Source organism: Haliotis cracherodii, unplaced genomic scaffold, assembly GCF_022045235.1.
Source record: "Haliotis cracherodii isolate W230 unplaced genomic scaffold, xgHalCrac1.p SCAF_11, whole genome shotgun sequence".
In the NCBI taxonomy this organism is placed as follows: Eukaryota; Metazoa; Mollusca; class Gastropoda; order Lepetellida; family Haliotidae; genus Haliotis; species Haliotis cracherodii.
This window is the reverse complement of record NW_027266266.1, coordinates 16,068,717-16,075,050: the sequence shown is the minus strand read 5'-3', so window position 1 is coordinate 16,075,050 and position 6,334 is coordinate 16,068,717.

Genomic DNA, 6,334 nt, shown 5'->3' with positions numbered 1-6,334 from the left:
ACAATCCTAGAAACATAATCGGGGCGAAACCGGGATTCGAACCCACAATCATAGGTTTCTGGCGTGCCCAAGGGACGCAACTCTGTACAGCGAATTGTGGCGCCTTAGACGACTGGGTCACCTGTGGCCCGTCAGCAAAGTACCGCTGTGTACAGCTGTACCTCAGTCCTCCTAAGATCTGCTCCTGGGGTCAAATCCCAGAACTCAGAACTGATCAATAGCCTTGATTTGACTGCATCAGTGTCATGCACTTGTGTTGATTCAAAGTGGTGAATGTGTAGGACATGTGCCACTGTGAAATGACTGAAGTACTGTTTCAAGTGGTAAAATAAAGAGCAGAGTATTCTGTGAAGTATGGGAGCAGTTGAAATATGCAATATCAGATTAAGAAAATGTTATACCTGAGTTTGAGATGCCCACAGACCCCTTCATACACTTGTGGAAATGTTGACATCCGCAAATAATTTCAGTACGAAGATGCATGAATGTAATCATATCCTATTGTAAGAAATTGAGGATGGAAAACATGTAGACCTGTTGAAACCCAAAAATGTAGAGAATTAAATTCTGACTCTCTATTTTGGCACAATGTGTGGCTTGGTGTAATGTAATTGTGACTTTCCTGATGGCAAAATATCAAGGAAGCCGTCTGATATCTTTACTGTTCATCTGCAAAACCATTTGCCACTGCTTTTAAATGAATTGCTTGTTTAACACCGCACTCAAATATTCCAGCTATATGACGGCGGTCTGTAAATAAATCGAGTCAGACTAGACAATCCTGTGATTGACACCATTAGCATCAATCCACGCATTTGGGATGCAATGACATGCATCAACCAAGTCAGCATTGCTGAAGACTTATTTTACCCTGGATCTTCACAGGTCGTTTTTAAGTGAAGAAAATGAAAAGGGATACAATTGATTGATAATGGGTTATGAAATCGTATCGGTTCAGTAACCAGTTTGTCAACAAGACTGAAGAGCAATACCTATCGGAGAGTACCGTACAGCACCAGATGTTTACGACGTCAACCCACTTTAGGGCAGTATTAACACTTGTTTCATATACATGTACAACAATACAACAAAACAACATTCCGTAAATTGTATTTTCTGTAACAGAAAAGTGTTGGAAATAAGGATGTTTAGTTGTGATATTTCATAAGACGTAATTAAAAGGTTATAGCAAACTTGGTGACTGGCGGCATATTTCACATGTTGGGCGCCAAATGTTAGCACAAGGGAGATAACTCTTCATTTTGACGGAGTTGTATTTTGGATGAAATGTATCGCAATTATCTCTTGGACAACATATTCTATACCACCAAAATTGCGGCTGAGGCCGACTGTCGGAAAAGAATATATTCCTCGCCACTTGAAATAGAATTACGAAATATATCGTGATGCTTAATTAACTAACGAAGATGGCTGCATTTAACTGACTGTAAAATTCCAATTTCCACAGGACGTTTATAGTCGGTTAACTCCCTTGCCTCGGGAAAATGGGAAATGAATGACGGTGGCATGTAATGATTTCTGGGGCATTCTTGAAAGCGCCGCCGACAGCTTTTGTTTTTGAAGTACCTTCAAATACTTTTCAGTTAATACCTGAATTGAACAAAAGCTCTACCTGAATTGAACAAAGTTCTACTACATTTGCCTCCGTGGTCAAGTGGACATGGCATTTGCCCGGAAGTGGGGGTTCGATCCGCCGCGGCGTCAAACCAAAAGACGAAGAAGGCGACTAACGGGATCGGGTGGTCAGGCTCGCTGACTTGGTTGATGCATGTCATCGATCCCAATTGCCTGTATCAATGCTCATGATATCAATCACTGGATTGTCTGGACCAGACTTGATTATTTACAGACCGCCGTCATATCGAGGGAATATTGCTGAGTGCGGCGTTAAACTACAAACCAACCAATCAATCAACGACACACATCGAATGCGATTAAAACCCTAACCCTGTTGTGTTCATCTCATGCCTATATACACATAACAACTTTGATTTTTGTGGCCATTTTGCCAAATATTTTAAAAATTGAATATGCGTTCTCTCAAAGTGTGCCAGTATACTAACAAATATGATAGATTGAACTGTATATTCCAGAGTCTGGATCAATGAAAATTGTAAAAAAAACACTTTATTCATTGTGTTTATTGCACAACATAACATTTACAAGAACACACATAATATTCCCCACTCATTATTGTGGCGAATGATGGAAAAGCACACTGAAACTCTATGCTTGTCGTATGAGGCGACTAACGGGATCAGGTGGTCAGGCTCAATGACTTGGTTGATGCCTGTCATCGTTTCCCAATTGCATAGATCGATGTTCATGTCAATCACTGGATTGTCTGGTCCAGACTCGATCATTTTATAGACCGCCGCCAAAAAGCTGGAATATTGCTGAGTGTGGCGTTAACAACAAACGAACAAAATAGAAGCGACAAAATCCTTTCCATTGTACGAATCTGACTATATCATGAGCATGTATTTATGAATTACTATCAAATACTGATGACACCAAGTATTTGCGGAAAGGTGGCCTCCGCCACTGAAGATTCAAATTTGGAAATGTTCTACCATAAAAGTTTTTCGAAAACTTTCGAAACCCCTATCAACCCTCATGTGGATATTTTTTGTCACTCTGAATGACAAAACTACACTTGCAAATCTTTTATTAATAGATTTTTATGTATATTTTATACACCATATTTAACGTTAACTTAAAAGACACAAATACACTTATAACTTGACAATGCATGCATTTCACATCCATTTACCCATAAATGTCTATGGAAAGCAGTTTACCTGGCTATAGTATGTTATCCAAAAGACAGCCCTTCTACAGATCCCCGTTGACAGAAGTTAACCTGGCTATAAGTATGTTATCCAACAGACAACCCTTCTTCAGTGCCCCGTCGACAGCAGTTAACCTGGCTATAAGTATGTTATCCAATAGACAACCCTTCTACAGTGCCCTGTGGACAACAGTAAACCTGGCTATATGTATGTTATCCAATAGACAACCCTTCCACAGTGCCCTGTGGACGGGCAGCTTTTCTGTCCATAATCATGTTATCAAATGCATAGCTCTACCTGGCAATAAGCATGTTATCAAACGCACAACCCTTCTACAGTGCCCTGTGGACAGCAGTTTACCTGGCTAAAAGTATGTTATCCAATAGACAACCCTTCTACAGTGCCCTGTGGACAACAGTTAACCTGGTTATAAGTATGTTATCCAATAGACAACCTTTCTACAGTGCCCTGTGGACAGCAGTTTACCTGGCTAAAAGTATGTTATCCAATAGACAACCCTTCTACAGTGCCCTGTTGACAGCAGTGTACCTGGCTATAAGTATGTTATCCAATAGACAACCCTTCTACAGTGCTCTGTGGACAGCAGTTAACCTGGCTATAAGTATGTTATCCAATAGAGAACCCTTCAAAAGTGCTCTGTGGACATCAGTTAACCTGGCTATAAGTATGTTATCCAATAGACAATCCTTCTACAGCGCTCCTTGGACAGCAGCTTTTCTGTCCATAAGCATGTTATCAAATGCACAATAGACAACCCTTCTACAGTGCCCTGTGGACAGTAGTTAACCTGGCTATAAGTATGTCATCCAATAGACAACCCTTCTACAGCGCCCTGTGGAAAGCAGTTTACCTGGCTATAAGTATGTTATCCAATAGACAACCCTTCTACAGTGCCCTGTGGACAGCAGTTTACCTGGCTATAAGTATCTTATCCAGTAGACAACCCTTCTACAGTGCCCAGTGGACAGCAGTTTACCTGGCTATAGGTATGTTATCCAATAGACAACCCTTCTACAGTGCCCTGTGGACAGCAGTTTACCTGGCTATAAGTATGTTATCCAATAGACAACCCTTCTACAGTGCCCTGTGGACAACAGTTAACCTGGCTGTAAGTATGTTATCCAATAGACAACCCTTCTACAGTGCCCTGTGGACAGCAGTTTACCTGGCTGTATGTATCTTATCCAGTAGACAACCCTTCTACAGTGCCCTATGGACGGGCAGCTTTTCTGTCCATAAGCATGTTTTCAAATGCACAGCCCTTTTTAGTGCCCTGTGGACAGCAGTTTATCTGGCTATAAATATGTTATCCAATAGACAACCCTTCTACAGTGCCCTGTGGACAACAGTTAACCTGGCTATAAGTATGTTATCCAATAGACAACCCTTCTACAGTGCTCCTTGGACAACAGCTTTTCTGTCCATAAGCATGTTATCAAATGCATAGCTCTACCTGGCAATAAGCATGTTATCAAACGCACAACCCTTCTACAGTGCCCTGTGGACAGCAGTTTACCTGGCTAAAAGTATGTTATCCAATAGACAACCCTTCTACAGTGCCCTGTGGACAACAGTTAACCTGGCTATAAGTATGTTATCCAATAGACAACCCTTCTACAGTGCTCCTTGGACAACAGCTTTTCTGCCCATAAGCATGTTATCAAATGCATAGCTCTACCTGGCAATAAGCATGTTATCAAACGCACAACCCTTCTACGGTGCCCTGTGGACAGCAGTTTACCTGGCTAAAAGTATGTTATCCAATAGACAACCCTTCTACAGTGCCCTGTGGACAACAGTTAACCTTGCTATAAGTATGTTATCCAATAGACAACCCTTCTACAGTGCCTGGGGTGGTGTGTTTTTACTGGAATATTGATAAAAAGCGGCGTGAAACCATACTCAATCATTCACTCTACAGCGCCCAGGGGACATCCCTTTACATGGCTATTAGCATGTTATCAAATGCTCAACCCTTCTGCAGAGACCAGTGGACATCCGTTTGCCTGGATATAAGCGCGTTATCATTTTACAGTGCCCTGTGGGCGGCAGTTGACCTGGCTACAACCATGTTATCAAACGAACAACCCTTCTACAATTCTTCATTCTAATTTCGTCTTAGAGGCCACTTGATATATACTGAACCGCAAAAGAAACGTCACGCCAAGTAACATTGCATGAAAAGTTGTCATTTAAATATCTGGGTACTTTTTGTCAAAGTTTCTGAAAGTTAACATTACCTTGTCCGGAAATATGAAATTTGATAAAATAAACCAAAGCAGATGACAAAAAAACCGGTCGCCCAAACGCATCACGGCAACACCCATTGTAACCCGATGCACGTGAGTTCCGTGCAAATTGAAATGCACATTCGTTCCCCCATTTCTTGCCCCATAAAAATCCAACCAGATCGGATAACATTCATTCGTTATTGAATTGCTACCACATGCCAAGATTGCCAAGAAGTCAGCGACACCAAGCCCTTTGACGTTTGCAAGCTGGACAAACCGCCCGGCAAGTAGCCAATGCATTTCAAATCCATGTAAGGACCATGTACAGGCTCCAGCAACGGTACCATCCCACCAACACTACAGATGACCGACCACATAGTGGAAGACCAAGGGTCACCACACGACGTCACGATCGTCAGATTGTGCGACAGCATGTTGTTACTGCTGCGAAAACTGCTCGACAGAACGTGGGGACACACCAGCGACACATTAGTGCGGACACAGTGCTTCGACGATTGACGAGCAGACACCTCCACTGTCACAGGCCACACCGAGGACCCATTCTGACACCACGTCATCGCCGGGACCGTTGTCAGTGGGCAACACAGCACCAGCATTGGCGCCACCAGTAGTGGAGAAAAGTCCTCTTCTCAGACGAGAGCCGTTACTGTATCTCAACAGCAGATGGCAGAGAGAGTCTGGCGACGCCGTGGGGAACGTTATTCGGATGCTTGTGTTGTTGAGAGAGACTCGTAGGGTGGTCCGAGCATCATGGTGTGGGGTGGAATTGGTCTTGCAGAGGGTCGGCCCTGTGGTCTTCCAGAACATCGGTCCAGGGAGAGGCAATGGTGTCACAGCAGCTCGGTACATTGATCAAGTCTTGAGACCACACACCATACCTCATTTCAGCATGATAACGCCCGTGCCCACACTGCGAGAGCACCAAGAGACTTCCTCCAGCAGAATGGCATCAGAACCATACAGTGGCCTGCCTTCAGTCCCGATTTAAATCCCATTGAGCACCCGTGGGACGAGATTTAAAGACGGCTGAATGACGTCCGACCAAAGCCGACAACTGCAGCTGAACTGCATCAGTGCCTATTGCCTTCATCAACCACCTCATCCATTCCATGTATCGACGTTGCACGGCAGTCATCAATGCACATGGCGGACACACGAGATGTGATGTCATTTTCTCAGAGACTAGTGTTGTGTTTCACTTTAAGAACATTTGACACTTTAATTTCAACCTTGATGATCAGTTTTTCC